The sequence below is a fragment of the Lates calcarifer genome, linkage group LG15, assembly GCF_001640805.2.
Source record: "Lates calcarifer isolate ASB-BC8 linkage group LG15, TLL_Latcal_v3, whole genome shotgun sequence".
NCBI lineage: Eukaryota > Metazoa > Chordata > Actinopteri > Centropomidae > Lates > Lates calcarifer.
Genome location: NC_066847.1, coordinates 25,032,789 through 25,049,468, shown reverse-complemented (window position 1 = coordinate 25,049,468; position 16,680 = coordinate 25,032,789). Strand labels below are relative to the sequence as shown.

General features: G+C 39.3%; 1 long non-coding RNA gene across 1 annotated transcript; it reads left to right on the top strand.

Moving 5' to 3' along the window:
- The first annotated feature begins 15,455 nt into the window (after nt 1-15,455).
- LOC127143342 (uncharacterized) lies at nt 15,456-16,261 on the top strand. Its single transcript, XR_007814668.1, has 2 exons — nt 15,456-15,727; nt 15,894-16,261. It is a non-coding gene; the product is annotated as an uncharacterized LOC127143342 (long non-coding RNA).
- The last annotated feature ends 419 nt before the right edge of the window (nt 16,262-16,680 follow it).

The window sequence follows — 16,680 nt, the reverse complement described above, 5'->3', positions numbered from 1 at the left end:
TCTGTGTGTGTGTGTGTGTGTGTGTGTGTGTGTGTGTTTGTGTGTGTGTGTGTGTGTGTGTGTGTGTGTGTGTGTGTGTGCGTGCGTGCGTGCGTGCGTGTGTATACGGGTGTGTGCATGCATATACAAGCAACTTTTGTTTTTATGTGTGTTTCTGTGTATGTGTGTTGAGCAGCTGCGCTCAGCAGACAGGTTATCTTGGAGGGACGTGCCTTAGACGGCAAGATGATATTTATTCAGAGGGGCAGATCGGATTTCTGCTTGGACCATTTCCTACTGTAGGCTCCATGTTGTTCTGTGACATTCTGCAAATATGTGACACTGCATTGGATTTTGACCCAAGCCTGATGTACATACAGTACTTAAAGCAGGGCAGGCATATTTTAGGAAAGAAAAAAAAACGTGTTAAAGACAGAAATAAGGAGCATTTGTATCACATACGCAAATGGTTCCACCAATATGCCAACCAATCTGTGGGTATGTACTGAAAGTATAGTTAAACCTCGAGTACATGTGTGCTAGTTAGTGAATTTGAATCACACTGATGAAAACAGATTCCTACATGCTTCATATTTTCATAATTTAAAGCCAGAATTGTAAGTGATTGTGTGTGTGTTAATATATTTAGATGGATGAATACAACGCTGCACACTCTAGCTACTATACTGGCTAGATGTCACAATGCAATCTAAGTTGTCCCTGAAGCTTTAAAACCACTTAAACCACATATGGTTTAAATCTATTTGCTTAGATGCATCATGTCATTAACTGTTGATTAATTGATGTTGAATTATAGCAGTGGTTATGACACTGGGTTGTCATGTGCTTGATAAGTGACATTATCACAATACTAATTACTTTAACAATCCGTGAATTGTATGTTACAATTATTACCATTTACATTTTATTAATATTATGTCTCACTGATATGTGTAAAAATTTCCACATTTCAATTCCTCTCAGAATGTTCTATTGATCTTGTAAATCCACTTTGTGTTTGTCTTCACTCCTGTTCCCCCCTCGAGGTTTAAGCCGTAAATACCAATAACCTTACTGGAGGAAAGACCTGGGAAAGAGTCATTAATTATGGGACAATGGTTTGGCAAGGAGCCACTGAGTGCAATCTATGAATTAGAAGCTGGCCAACAGTGCCATTTGCATAATACTGGGGGACTAAATTGCAATTCCAGTGATCTCTTGAGAAACAGTTGTGGGGCAAAGCTAATGCATCTAAGTCAAAGGGAGCTAGGCACACATTCACAATAAATTATCCCTCATCTATGCAATCACTTGAAGAAATGATTGCTCTCTTCTCTCTCATTAGTATTTTCTCTCTATTTCTCTCCTGTCTTTTTCCTCTTTTTTCCTTCTTTACTTCATTCTCCCTCTGTCCTTATTCACATCTGTATGTGACTCAAAGGCACAAATGCATACCATTATCCAAGTGTACTCCATTGTCTAGTTCCGCCTTCCCTGAGCCTGACTGTTCCTCACTGCCATTTAGGTGAATCTCTGTCCCTGTGCATTTAGTGAGGCGATGACAGGTGATGCATGGTAATGACATCAATTACTGTGAGCTTTTCCTCAGTACATCCCACAGAAGTAAAAGCACAACTAATGTTTGTATGAATAAAGGAAGAGGGGCTTTCAGGAGCATGAATACAGGGTTTTGTATTAATAAAGGAAGAGGGGAAAATCACACTGGAGAGTAAAAAGAAACACCCATCCATTTTATGTTTCATGCTTAGTTTTAGCTTTAAGTTTCACATCTAGGATATGATTTTCAAACCCTTATTTTATCAGGTAAAGTAGTAGTACTTTGAGAACCATAAGTTCTACTTTTAGGAAGACATCATGGACATGGGTAAAAATGATACATTTCACATTAGCAGCAAAAAGATGGGATGCAAAACTTTACTTTTTAAATCACTATATAAATCACTATATTTTTATAATTGCTAATGCAGAATATAGGTTACATAAGGCCACAAGCACTTACGGAATGTGCAATAAAATCTGCTCATAGATGGATACCAGGTGTAAGATACAAGGGGTGTTACAAAAAAAGATCTTATAATCACTTCAAAATGAGATCTGTGAAATTGTGAATGTCAGATGATCACACTCTCCTAGTGCTTGAAGGAGAAGAGTCAGTGCAAAACAAGTAAAGGCTAAAGCGTAGAGAGTGAGAGGCAGAGACAGACAGACAGACACAGAGAAAAAGATAAAGGTAGAGTGACAGAGGATGTGTACCTTCCTGTCTTTAATCCCTCTTCAGCTGGACCATCTGCAACCCTGTCAATGTAACTGTAATTAAAGGCTACGACAGCCGAGGACACCCGGCAGGGGGTCTGCCTGCCCTGAACCACAATGCACGTCAAATGCACCCCTTCACCCTCCACTATTCCTCTGCATTGCCCCTAATCTCATTTGACATTCACTGGAAAACAATGCAGAAAAGGGGCTTTCCTTAGGAAACTATGTGCCAACAACACTCCAATCCAATGACCAACACTGGAAATCATGGCAAGTGGGAAAGTTTGGTGTTTAGGTCTTTATATTGTGACTGAATTTATTTATTTTTTGCTATTTTATAGATTTAATATTCTGGTAGATAATTTCAAGTAATCAGTTTGAAAAACTTTCTCACATTTATTAAACACCTAAAATAAGACCGTGTCTTCAACATTGATACTGGATTGTCCTCTTCCTAGCGACCTTTCTACAGGTCTAAATAGATAGGTGAAATTAACTTGTCAAAAACACAATTTTATTAATTTGTGTTATTATTATTATTATTATTATTATTATTATTATTATTGCACTTTTCCCCTCTGTACTGCCTGTGAAAAGGGTTGTGGATGGGAGCAAGAAAGGTTAACTGGGTTGGACCATGTGTAGTGATAAATCTAGGGGTAACCTGGGTGGTAGAATGTAATTGTAAGTGAAGAGGGACTTTTTTTGGCTCTCCTTGGGCAATGCATACGGGCTACTGTTGGTCTCTTTAGATAGAGGCTTCTTAGCTAAGTCCAAGAAGATCTGGAGTTTGCTGGACATCTATTTGATCTGACTTAGAGGTCCTGCATATATATTATCTCCCCACCACACAGATGCACAAATCACCCCACACACCCCACTGCATACACACATATTGTGCACACACAAGCACACACACACACAACTGTATGTAACATTTATTAGTTATCTGGGCTCACTCTAGGAGGAAAAAATATTGCCCTCCTGCTGAGCTGCCACAACACTGTTTGCAATATTTCTCCCTATCTACTGTATCTATCTATCTCCCTCTTCCTACAGCATGTAATCCTACTCTGTTCTGGAGTTTGTGGTGCTGCATGCTGAAAGATAATTGAGATATTATTGTAATATATTAATAATGTGGATGAATAAAATACTAGAATCACCTTTCAATATACACCATTGTGAACTAAATGGTGATTGACTTTATCACCTTATATTCACCTCGACTAAATCAACACTTCTCTGATCAATTCTCAATAAAAACTCTTACTATGATGTATTTTGTTATCAGATTCTTTCTTTGACCATTTAGGTTTTGTGTTCTGTATTGGTGGTTTAGTGAAGAGCCTGTATGTGAGATGGAGAAGAGTGGCTATTGAGAAAATGCTGTGAATGACAAACAAATTGGAGGAAAAAAGTTATAAAATAGAATTCATGGTAGTGTTTGTAAGTGAAGCAACAGATGCAGCAGGGATATGTTACTCTACTGTATGCTGTCGGTGATGAGTAGAGCAGTGTTTGTGCCAGATTCTCTTATTACAGTGGCAACAAGTGCAGGTATTAGAGCTCCACTTGGACCACATCCAACCACACACACATCATACCTACACACACACACACACACACACATACAGACGGAGTGTCTGCCCTTGCAGGTGTTTGGCTTGCTAACAAGCGTCCTCTCATTATTCTTTTAGAGAGTCGATTAACCACTGAGATCGTAACAATCATGATCACTAAGCAGCTGATGAATTCCATAACATCATAATTCAGGAACTTGTGAGCCTCATTTGTCTCTGTGGCATTTTAATATTAAACCTTTAATTGATCATGTATTACCTGCTTTGGGCCATAGAACTTGTTTATGTCTCTGGCACACACACATGTTGTTTTCTGACTTAGTGTTATGACTGCTTGGACAATGTTTCAAAGTAACTTAGTGTAACATGGATTTTACATCACAGGATAGAAATAAGACCAAAACACTACATTAGTGAATTGCAGGCTCATGTCCATGCAGGAACTATGTGGTACCCTGGGATTTACCCTTGGCTTATTGCTATAAACTAAGTAGGCGAGAGAAAATCAATATCTGGTGACAGCTAGTCAATCTTGGACTCAATGCTGAAACTCCAGTCTGCTTAAAAGGACAGATCTTCCCCATTCACATTCAATCTCAACAAGGAAGCTGCGTGGCTCAAGATGGAGAAAGCCCCATGTAAATTGGACCAAATAGGAATAAATTGCCTGACAGCATCACTAAATAACTTTAAGTCCAGCTATCCCTGTCTGGAAATGGGTTTACATTGACTTGTACTGAGAGCATTTACATGTGGGTGAGCCTGTGGTGGTTTTACATGCCTGGACCCCAAATGAATAGAAATCCTGACACATCGAAAAACTGGCTGAAGCTCCTAGGTCTTAAAAGAAGCCCTTCAGCATGTTGCCGCACTGGAAAAAAGCAATTTCTGTCTTTCACGGTGCTTGGATAAATCAGATGATGCATTTCTGTGTGCATGCAGGAGTTGATTTATCAGGCAATATCAGTGGTGCTGCAAAAATCCCCTATTAAGCTTAGGTGTTTGTTCCTTTGGTTTAGTGCCTTGTAAAAAGTATCTCTTCCTTTTTAGGCTGCCTCATAAAACATTTCATATGTTACTGCTTTTTGCAAACTTTTTTCTTTATATATAAAAACTAGTTTGATTTTATATATATATATATATATATATATATATATATATATATATATATATATATATATTTATACCGCTTATAATGTTCTTATGTCACTCTCAGTCTATTAGCTGTCAATTCCAACTTGCACCAGTGAGAGGTAGGGTGCACCCTGGACAAGTTGCAGGGGCTAACACTTTAAGACATGCATACTGACTTTTTTTCTATTTATGGATAATACCAGTGCAGTCATATAGATAGATATAAAGAGCATAAAAAGTACCCACAGAAAGCCTGCAGCTATGGTCCAGGTTCAGACTCAGGATTTTTTTTTTTTTTTTTTTTTTTGCTTATTGTTATTTTTACAAGATTTCTCACCTACTGAAAGGTATTTTAGATTAATTATTACCATCAAAGATTCCCCACCACTCATATAAAACATGTATTGTCACAACTTCTTTTTTAAGAATCATTTAAAAAAATATTTTTAGACATACAAACATTTTGCTTTCATCTTCACTAGATAGAAAAAATGGAGGTAAATAGAAATATGACTCAGCCATATCTGAACAAGGAGTTACATTCTTTCATTTTAGACCACTGGACCATAAGGATGGCCAATGTCCCAAGTTTTAGATTAACATCACTGGCAGGTAGTCAACAGCCAAAAACCTAGCTTTCATTCCTTAAGAAACCAAAAAAGTTGTCCACATGGCTTGAATTTATTCATTCACATAATTAAGTGTTAAAAAAAATGGTCCTCTACAGTTGAATGCAGCCAATAAAAGCATAATTTTCTCATTATGATCATTACTTTAAATGTAAATACATCAAATTTACCAAACATGATATCCCTGGAAATTTAAATGATACCCTTTAATACTGGTGTAAACCAAAACTCATAACAGTTTTGGTTAGTCCCATCAGGGTAGAGTATTTTGTTCAGTGGTTATTTTGGAGAGCAAAATTATGTTTACTTTAACTTCAATCATTAATACAATAATCAACCCTAGAAGTTGTGGGTAAAATTAATTGCTGTAGTTTATAGTTGGGATAAAAACATGTAACTCATGGGCATCCATGGCACATAGCTGCATCTACAGTACATTATTGTGCTGTCTACAAGCAACAAGCTGTATCTAGCTGTGGCCACTGGTGTTAAAAATACATTATACATGTTTCATATTGTACTGTATGTGCAATCAGTTAAATCTTTTCCCTGTAGGAAGTCTAGTTGAAGAATCGGTGACCTTGAGAGAACAGTCTTGAGAACATTCAGCCTCATTCCATGCCTCTTATTGCTGTTTTGACAAGTGCAGCCCAATCAGACATGTTGGTTCAGGATCCAATTTTTTCACTCTCTGGTGACTGTGAGGGGGTCACAGGGTGTGTGAGAGAGAGATACAGAGGCTGACAGGGAGAGAAACAAATGTGTGGGGAAACTGTGCAACATTCTGTGTGGGTATTATACTTATACTGTAGGTGACATTAATTTTCAGTTATGTGTGTGTGGGCTTGTTTTGGGGCATGTTGTGGTGTGTCTCAGTGTCTGAATGAGTATCTATGTGATGAAGGCATCCATTCACAATTTGTGATAGTGGTATGATGAGAGACAGCCAGGGGCCTTAGGACCAAGGATACAAAGACCCTTGACACATCTGCCTTCAGGTGTGTGCATGTGTGTGAGTGTGTCAGAGAGAGACACCAGCATTTATATGTGTCTGGCATCCCTTTGTGGTATGTGTGTGTGGAAGGACGTGTGTATGGTGTAGTGTCAGCAGACTGCAATAGTAACTAGCACCAGAGGGAGACATTGGACACCTTTTTTGTCAGACCGCCCTGACCTATACTGAAAGAAAGAAAGACAGAAAGAAAAAGAGAAAGAAACAAAGAAAGAGCACATATTCAGATAGATGGGAACGAAGGAGAGGCTAGTTGAGCTGACAGATCACAGGAGCCTTGGAGCAGGGCCCAGTTGTCCTCTGTGTATGGTTGGCTGGGGGGTAGGTGATGTCAACCCCTGACAGGTAATTTGGTCTGAGCCGGGCTCCCTGGAGCCAACAACACACATACATTAGCCCAACACAAACACACACACGCACATACCCGCTCACTTGCACATGCACTGTCTCAAACCTGGCCCAAATCCCCTTAGCTACTCTATATTTGGATGTGATCTTCAAAAGGACATTAAGAAGAAACACATGCAGTAGTGTCAAGTGCTCTTGCAACAGACCAAGGTTCAAATCTAGAGAGAAAAAAAAACACACCTGAAAGGTTCAATTGAACACATCTCCAGCACAAGAGATTTCAGCTGAAAGTTGATCAAGGGATCACCAAAGTCTGTGGGATTTATCCTGTGGAGACCATGAACATCAGACAAAGTTTCATGGCAATCCATCCAATGGCTGATGAGACAGTTAAACCTGGACATTGCCTCTCCAAGAAAAAAGTCACATAGACCACACAACCAAATATTTCAGTTTAAGCATCTTGGCAAAAAAGAAAAACAGTTAATGAGTGAAAAAAAGAGTCACATCTTAACAAATAACTGAATTGGTTTTGACCACTGCTTACTCTCTATTTAAAGGACTCCCTGTGTGTCTGTAGAGTTGAATGCAGGAAAGATACAGTGTGTGATGAGGGACTTCTTTGACAGTAACAGTGCCCTGGTTGAAACAGTGTTCGGCAGGTTATGCAGTCTGTCTCTGCCTGTTGGCCAATTACTGTGTCTCTCTCAGCACCGAGAACTGAGGTTCTCACCTTGTCTGCCCCAGCTGTCCCTATGGAGCCCCAGTGTGTTCTGGATATGAAGGCATGAAGAGGGCATGTCATCTGGCAGGCTGGTTTGGTCAGTTAGTGCTGCTCTGGCTGGGATGCTTGCACATTGGCTTTGGGCCACAGAATCTAAATAAGGAGAGTCTTAATGACTTTCATTAATCCTCTGTACTGTATGAATATAGTGGCTGACTTTTTTTCCCCTTTTTTAAGGCATTGACTAATGTTTCACTTTTAAATATATTTCCCCTTTTACGCTAACAGAGCAGTAAAAATTGGTTTGGTGCATAGGACATTAAATATAGACTTGCTGCCCTGGCAAAACATGACCTGCCTGAAATTTCAATTTCAATTTCAATTTCAATTTCAGGACATGTTAAGCATTCCAGTTTTATAGGGTTTCTTCAAGCTATTTATTAATAAAGCTGCACTTATTTCCATGACAACACTGTCAGTCTGTCCTCTGGCCAGTGTTTGAATGTCTGTCTGAATATTCCTCAGTCTGCTTAGAAAAGCAGAGCATGCTTTCTTTTATTTTTTGCCATACACGTTGATGGTTTATTTTAACAGAACTGGTATATAAAAGTATACTTTTTAAATTCATTTGTTTCATTAGAAGCATACCTTTTGGACACACAGTGCAAGAGTAGTGAATGAAAGGACACTGATAGGAAGGCCATCCCCTCCTTCAGAGCAGTTTCACATCTCTATCTCACAGCACACCCCATATATCCCCTTGTGTCTTCTGGATGTGAAAACATGTCAACATACTGGTTGGCCCGGTCAGTGCTGCTCTGGCCTCACTGGACTCGCTAACTGCCTAGTTTATGTCTGTCTGTCTGCTACTTGGATAAATTTGGCCTGGCTTGACTAGGGCCTGTCTATCTGCTGCCCAATTATTTTCCCCAAGCCAGGACCCCTGAACTCTCTTCTTCTAGGACAGACGTGTTGATCCCATGCGTGCTGTAGTTGTGTCACTGAAGGTTGGCCCGGTCAGTACTGGTTCAGTGAGGCAGGGGATATCTGCCTGCTTGTGGCCAGGGTGGGCTGTTCAAAAGATTTGTATGAGCCACCATAGACAACAGAAACAGCACTAGAGGCAATTAGGCCTGTGGTCAACTTGTACTCCTAGATATGTGTGTATATGTGTCTTTGAATATTGAGGGAGCATGCCACACAGCTATTTTGCACCATTTGGAAAAGAAAAAAAAAAAAACTGCAGTGTTCACAATATTTGCTATTTACTTTGGACATTTCTAATGATCTAAACTGACAGTTAATTGAAGCCATGGTTTTGGATGTGTTTGGTGTTGGGTTGGCTTTGACTGTGTGCTACGGCCTTTGTGAGGCATGATAAACTACAACTGCCATGGCATTTCTGTCTTTGCCTGCTTGTGTTATGGCTCCCAATTATCTTCTTCAGACCAAGACCTCCAGAACCTCTGCAGAGTAGACATTGAGGAGTGGTCCTGGGGATGGTCATGGTCCTTGCAAGATGTATCAGTGACAGCTAAATAAATGTGCTCAAACAATACTGCACAGAAGCACACACATAAACAAGCATGTGAAGCCCGTCATCATTCCGATCCCTCAAATATCTTTTCACTGCTTACCAGAGTGCCTGTAGACAGTTGTAAGCTTACACACACACACAAATACATGCATGCACAAACACAGGCATACTGTGCAGGCATTTGCAAACTGCAAACTAATGAGTTCACAAGGGGTTCAAATTCAAACCTCTAGGGGCTAGAGAACATCAGTGGAGTTAAGCAGAGGTGAAGCGAGGGGTATGTGTGTGTATGCTTGCATACATTTGTATGTGTATTGGTTATAGTAGTCTGATGTGAAAGGAAATGGTTACTGTCATTCATCACAGCTAGGGCAAATAACTTTTTTGCAAGCTTTTATTGTATAAGCACTAGCTCTCTGACAGCTTGGGTATGCTGATGTGACATATCAGCCCTTGACTCCTTCAAAAGACAAAAGACAAGAGCTTTAGCTGAACTGAGCTCTCAAAGTGTCTGCTGTGTCAAAAAATTGTCCACATGGCTTGAATTTATTCATTCACACTCACATTTTCAAGAATAAAGCCATGAGAAACAAATCACTAAATCAAAAAGACTTCCTGTGCAGAAGCAAATTCATATTCAGTGCAGTAGCAATACTAACACTGAACAGTTTAGTGGGTACAGTATATCAGAGTCTTGCTCAGTTTGCAAACTGAGCACTATGCAACAGCACTGAAGCTTCAAAACTAGAGGCAAGGCTAATAATAATTAGACTAGAGGGCCAAAGGGCCAGTGACAGGATCATTTGTGACTCAACTAAAAGTGTAACCTGGGCCCACAGAAAAACATGCCGTGGGGTGTTACTTTCATGGGATACACAGAAACTGTTGATTTGAATATCATCAGTGCCCTGCAGAAATCTCATATCTTCAAAAGAGTGCACTTGACAGAAATTCAAATTGTATTTGGGAGATATGCAGTTTGCCGTCATCTCTGTGTCACTATGAGAGAGTGGGAGGCAATGTAATCTTTTAGATAATTAAATAAATAATGCTGGGCGGCACCGTGGTGCATGGTTAGCACTGTCGCCTCACAGCAAGAAGGTTCTGGCTTTGAGCTCTGGTTCGGGCCTTTTCTGTGTGGAGTTTGTGTGGGTTCTCTCCAGGTACTCCAGCTTAGGTTAATTGACACCCATAGCTGTCAATGTGAGTGTGATTGGTTGTTTGTCTATCTGTGTTGGCCCTGCGATGGACTGGCAATCCATACAAAGTGTACCCTGCCCCTTGCCCAATGACAGCCCCAGCGACCCTTAGTGGATAAGTGGTATAGATAATGGACAGATGGTTTGATACTTGGTGCTTATGGAACAGTATATTGTCTGTATAGGTTAAACAGAGATGGAAGAGATGTAGCTATATAAAACTTGTATTAAACAGTACACTTGTGGTACAGAGAGGGAACTTTTACTATTACTACTACAACACATTTGCAGGACTGCACTTTTGAGTGGAAAAAACTAAAATCTAAATAAAGATTAATAAATGTAAATCTGTATGCTGTTTTTCTGTATGGATTTTTTTAAGGTTGGAAAAATGGCATTTTCTAGTAATATGTTTACATGTGACAGTGGGGAATTTGCACATTTTAGCATTTGTTGAGAGTTGTGTTTCAGTAGTGTCTTCACAAAGAGAAGACAAGCATTATTACATTACCTCATTATTCAACCCACCCGTGACTCTCTCTCTCTCTCTCTCTCTCTCTCTCTCTCTCTCTCTTTCTCTTCATCTCACTTTCCCTCAGTCTGTTACCCTCCCTCCACTCCTCCACACACATCCTCCAATTCCCTTGGTGGCAGCCAAGGCTCTAACTGAAAAGCTTCAAGGGAGACAGAGAGAAAAAGAGATGGCAAGTAAGAGAGAGGAAGAGGTAGAGAGAGGCAGTGTTATACAAAAAAAGAAAGAAAGATAAGATCCTGGCACCAGAGTACATTGTTTTCGCTCTTTGCCATGTTTCCTATTTTTGCTTTCCTTACCCCCTCCTCCACCTCATCCTCCCTCTCCACTTCCTCACTGCTCCCTCTGTCTGCTTTGCTTTTTAGTCTGTGGCGCTTCAGGCAGATCAAAATTCAACTCACTGATGTGTGACTAACATTAGGACACACAATACGCAGCCACAAACACTTTGATCATAATTCCATTTAACTGTGAAAATGTACGTGGCAAATAAAGAATGAGGAAGAAAGGGGAAGGATGGAGAGAGGGAGGATGGGAAGGAAAAAAATAGGGAAATCATTGTGCTTGTTACTCTGTCTTCATGCCCCATCAAGCTTGAGATGGTCGGCTAAATGTCAAGAATATGAAAGACATGTACTGTACACAATTAAGGATTAGTTATTTTAAAAAATATGCCCACAGCAAAGACTGATTTTTTTTTTTTTTTTTTTTTTTTTTTTTTTTCCTGTTTGATTTGCCTCATTTACATCACGTGGCACATTTCTTCAACAATTACTGTGAGCTGAAAATAATATGGTGCTACTGTGGCTCGCAAGAAAATGCATGTTTGGCCCTGTACTAAATCCTCCTGCTATGTTTCAGTTGCTATTCAAATAAAAACTTCAAGTAAAATCACAACAACAAACAAACTGGCAGTAATGTGTCTAACTGTAATGTTATAGTACACTGTTGCCCATAAAGTATATAGGAATAATATTTTCAGACACATTTCTCTTTCTATTCCTATTTATACACATCAGTAATCACCTTTGACCAGGTGCAATGATTACACACTGAGTCCCTCTTACTGATTTTGTTTTGAGAAGATATACACTTTATCTATCAATAATAAATCACATTATCACAATCACGTTATTAGAAGAGATAAAAGATATTTTATTCAAACTTTATGGGCAACGGTGTAGTTGTTGGGAAGAGGGTGGACACCATAGGTTAAGGAGAGAAACATGGTTGGACTCATGGTTTGATTCCAAGCAAATAGTACCCTGAAAAAGGCTGAAATTTCAGTAAGACAGTCACATTTTGAATTAATAATTAATAACCTTAATGTCATCTGTGAATGTGAAAAATTTTGGCATTTTTGCCATACCTTAGGTGACTTAATGACAGTTCCATGCTTACATAATAAGGTCGGTGACCTTCATGAGAGTGCTCTCACTGTCCTTTTCTCAAAAACATCATCATTTAGCACAGAAGAGTGAATCTCCTGAGGGACTCCTGTTGCAATGGATGACCTGTGTCTCTCTCTGTGGCAGGCTTGCAATGTCTATGTCCATCCTCTCACAGACCATGCATGCGAAGTTGCCGAATATGGATGATAGATGATATATATACCTTGCATTTAAAATAGCATACTGTATGAGTGAGTGGTCATGGAATATGCTGGCAAGTGAATTGTCGCTATGTTTTTTATATCAAAATCAAAATCATTGAGTTGCATTGCATTGTATTGTAGGGTATTCATTGCACAGAGGAATCAGAAGGCCATCAAAAATGATGGAAGGCCATCAAAAATGATGGCCCTCTGGAGCCATGGTACCTGCAAGTTCAGTTTCTATTCTCTGTCTAGAGAATTCCTTCTAGTGAGATAGCCACATCCTGTGTTCATTGTTTCCAACACGTGCACTTCTCACAACAAAAGGGGATGATAACTGCTCCACAGTTTATGTAACTCAAGTCTATGTAACAGGTATAGCTGTGTCTGCCTCCCTGAGGGTTGATATATGCAAAACTACTGTGCTGCCAATATTCCCAACATTATGTGACGATCCTAGAGAAACATTCTTTACACCCTGTGCTGGAGGTTGAAAGCTCCATCGCCGACTTCCAGTTGCTTGGCATGATCAAACTAGGGTTTTGGAGGTGTCCATGGAATTTCTCCTGCAGGGAGAAAAACAGAAGCAGATTGTCTTTTAGGCCACTTATAGGGATGAAAAGTTGTCAGGACAAGCTTCTCATGCAGCTTGCAGGTAACTCCGGTTGGATTGAGTGAACTGCAACATAGGCAATAAGCTTGTTACAATGTGTCAGTTTTGGATAGTCTTGTTGGATAACTATGACATAAGCAAGTGCAGTAAAGCACTAGATGTCCTTACTAGGAATAAAATACTACATAATCCACCTTGATATACTAACCTGCCTGTCATAAACTGTTTCAGCATCATGAATGGACTCCTTGCTTTTGGGGCTTCAGGTTAGTGCACAATGTCTTATATGGTTGGATTTCAAGAAAATACTTCACTGAATGGAGCTAAAATTGTTAAGTAATTAGGATCCATTTTTCAATTAAAAAAATAATAACTTCAGATGATTGTGACAAATTTAGTCTTTTTCAATGAAAGCACTGTACACATTATCATATTCATAGGATGTTTTAAATATATTCAATCAAGGACTGTATTTTGAAAGTCTTCCACATACCCATGAGAGCACAGAGGACTGAAATAAACATCTGAAGCAGAATGAAGCGGTTTGATTTACTCAAAATGTCCTGGATTTTTGTTTTGTGTTGAAAGAGAAGTGAAAACAGGAGGTGGCGGTAACCCTCTCTGTCCTGCACAAACATTTATATAAGATACTTTATCTTGACAAGGAGGGATAAAGGTTACATCACAGACATTCTAAGATGTGTGTGTGTGTGTGTGTGTGCTCTTTTGTTCTCTTTTAGATGAAAATGTCTCCTCAAAGTCTTACTTATTGTCACTGTGTTATTTAAGCTTCTTAAGGATCTTCATATCTCTGGTTCTCTCTCTGGTCTTCAGGTTTTTACACATAAATCTTCACTGTGTGTCACTTGTCTGTGCACCAAGGATATTTATCAGCCATTTTATCTGTATCTGCTTTGTCAGTATCACAAAAATGTTTGTGTGTGGGTTTACTTGTGTTCCTGCTGTCTTCTCTCTCATATATGAAATTGTCTCCTGAAAGCTTTTAAGTTTTTTTTTGCCACTCTGTTATTTTAAATGCTCTAGTGACCTGCTATTAGCTAAAGTCGTTACTGGTTCACAACCAGTATGTTGAGATGAAAGGCCTATCTATGGACTTATTGACAAGCATTTGATAAACTTAACACACAGGGGTGGTAAGTTGATGTTCTGTACATCTATAAGTCTGAGTTGTGACCTGTTGGAGATTTTGAATGGGCAGCCAGGGGTCACAAATAAGATTATATTCAATGTTATCAAGTATACAAAGTAAAAATGATTTTCACACCCTGCTGTTTTGAAAGAGAGATCATTTATTGTCCAAGCTCTATTTTACAGTAAATGACGTTTTCACTGTAATAACAGCTGTACAATTTGTGTTATAGTGCAACAAATGAATACAATAACAAAATTTTTTCACAAAGCCTTTATTAATTCTTTTATTTTGAGATAAATCCAAAATACTCACAATTACAGTGCTAACAGGTTTAACAAGTTAATTAGCAACTAAAGCCCAAATACGTTGATGAACCACTGTTGTTAGCATATTCCATGTATACACTCATTTATCATAAAGATTGATTGTGTGTTTGTAGGTATCTTCTCCTTGCGGAGGCTAAAATCCAGTCTGGATAAGGTCAAACAGACACTTCACCGCTATTCCTATTCAGTCTCTACTTCATAGGTTTCAGGCTCCCCTTCTATCCACTACCTAAAGCAAGTTCTAAACATCTAAACAGTATATACTTAATAAAGTACATTTCTAGTGTATATTCTTATTCTAATTTTACATAAATTATTGCTAATTATCAGACAAAAGGATTTGGATATCAATAAACTGATGGTGCATACATCAACATATCACAGTTTTAAAATTTGAATTGTCCACTTAGATACATCAAAACTAATTAATCAGACACATTTTAGAGTCGCCTTCCTTCAAGTTTTGCTTACTAAGAATATAGTAATAAAGCTTGTGGTTTAATAAATACCTAGCTGAGGAGAAGATCAAGATCTTTCTCAGAAATATTTCTTAAATGTTAAGAAAGAGCCAAGAGGTAGTTAGCTTACCTTAGCATAATGACTTGAAGCAGGAGAAGCACCTATCTTGGCTGTGTTCAAACTTTTTAAAAAACCACATACATGACCTGCAGCTCTCAACCTCCTTGATTAAAAGATTGGAATACATTGTTTGTCATTGGGTCATGGTTTGGAGTGAAAAAATGTCAAAATTTCAGGTCCAACTTTTTCACCTCAAAGTCACTCAGGGGCATGTCTTATGCCATTTGGAGTGGATTTGGACAGGTTTTGGGTGAATTCTTTGAAAAAGTTGACACCACCGTTTTTGGTGACTGCGACAGGCGGCGGGTCATGGTTTGGAGTGAAAAAATGTCAAAATTTCAGGTCCAACTTTTTCACCTCAAAGTCACTCAGGGGCATGTTTTAGACCATTTGGAGTGGATTTGGACAGGTTTTGGGTGAATTCTTTGAAAAAGTTGACACCACCGTTTTTGGTGACTGCGACAGGCGGCGGGTCATGGTTTGGAGTGAAAAAATGTCAAAATTTCAGGTCCAACTCTTTCACCTCAAAGTCACTCGGGGGCATGTTTTATGCCATTTGGAGTGGATTTGGACAGGTGTCTGGTGAATTCTTTGAAAAAGTTGACACCACCGTTTTTGGTGACTGCGACAGGCGGCGGGTCATGGTTTGGAGTGAAAAAATTTCAAAATTTCAGGTCCAACTTTTTCACCTCAAAGTCACTCAGGGGCATGTTTTATGCCATTTGGAGTGGATTTGGACAGGTGTCTGGTGAATTCTTTGAAAAAGTTGACACCACCGTTTTTGGTGACTGCGACAGGCGGCGGGTCATGGTTTGGAGTGAAAAAATGTCAAAATTTCAGGTCCAACTTTTTCACCTCAAAGTCACTCAGGGGCATGTTTTATGCCATTTGGAGTGGATTTGGACAGGTTTTGGGTGAATTCTTTGAAAAAGTTGACACCACCGTTTTTGGTGACTGCGACAGGCGGCGGGTCATGGTTTGGAGTGAAAAAATGTCAAAATTTCAGGTCCAACTTTTTCACCTCAAAGTCACTCAGGGGCATGTTTTAGACCATTTGGAATGGATTTGGACAGGTTTTGGGTGAATTCTTTGAAAAAGTTGACACCACCGTTTTTGGTGACTGCGACAGGCGGCGGGTCATGGTTTGGAGTGAAAAAATGTCAAAATTTCAGGCCCAACTTTTTCACCTCAAAGTCACTCAGGGGCATGTTTTAGACCATTTGGAGTGGATTTGGACAGGTTTTGGGTGAATTCTTTGAAAAAGTTGACACCACCGTTTTTGGTGACTGCGACAGGCGGCGGGTCATGGTTTGGAGTGAAAAAATGTCAAAATTTCAGGTCCAACTTTTTCACCTCAAAGTCACTCAGGGGCATGTTTTATGCCATTTGGAGTGGATTTGGACAGGTTTTGGGGGAATTCTTTGAAAAAGTTGACACCACCGTTTTTGGTGACTGCGACAG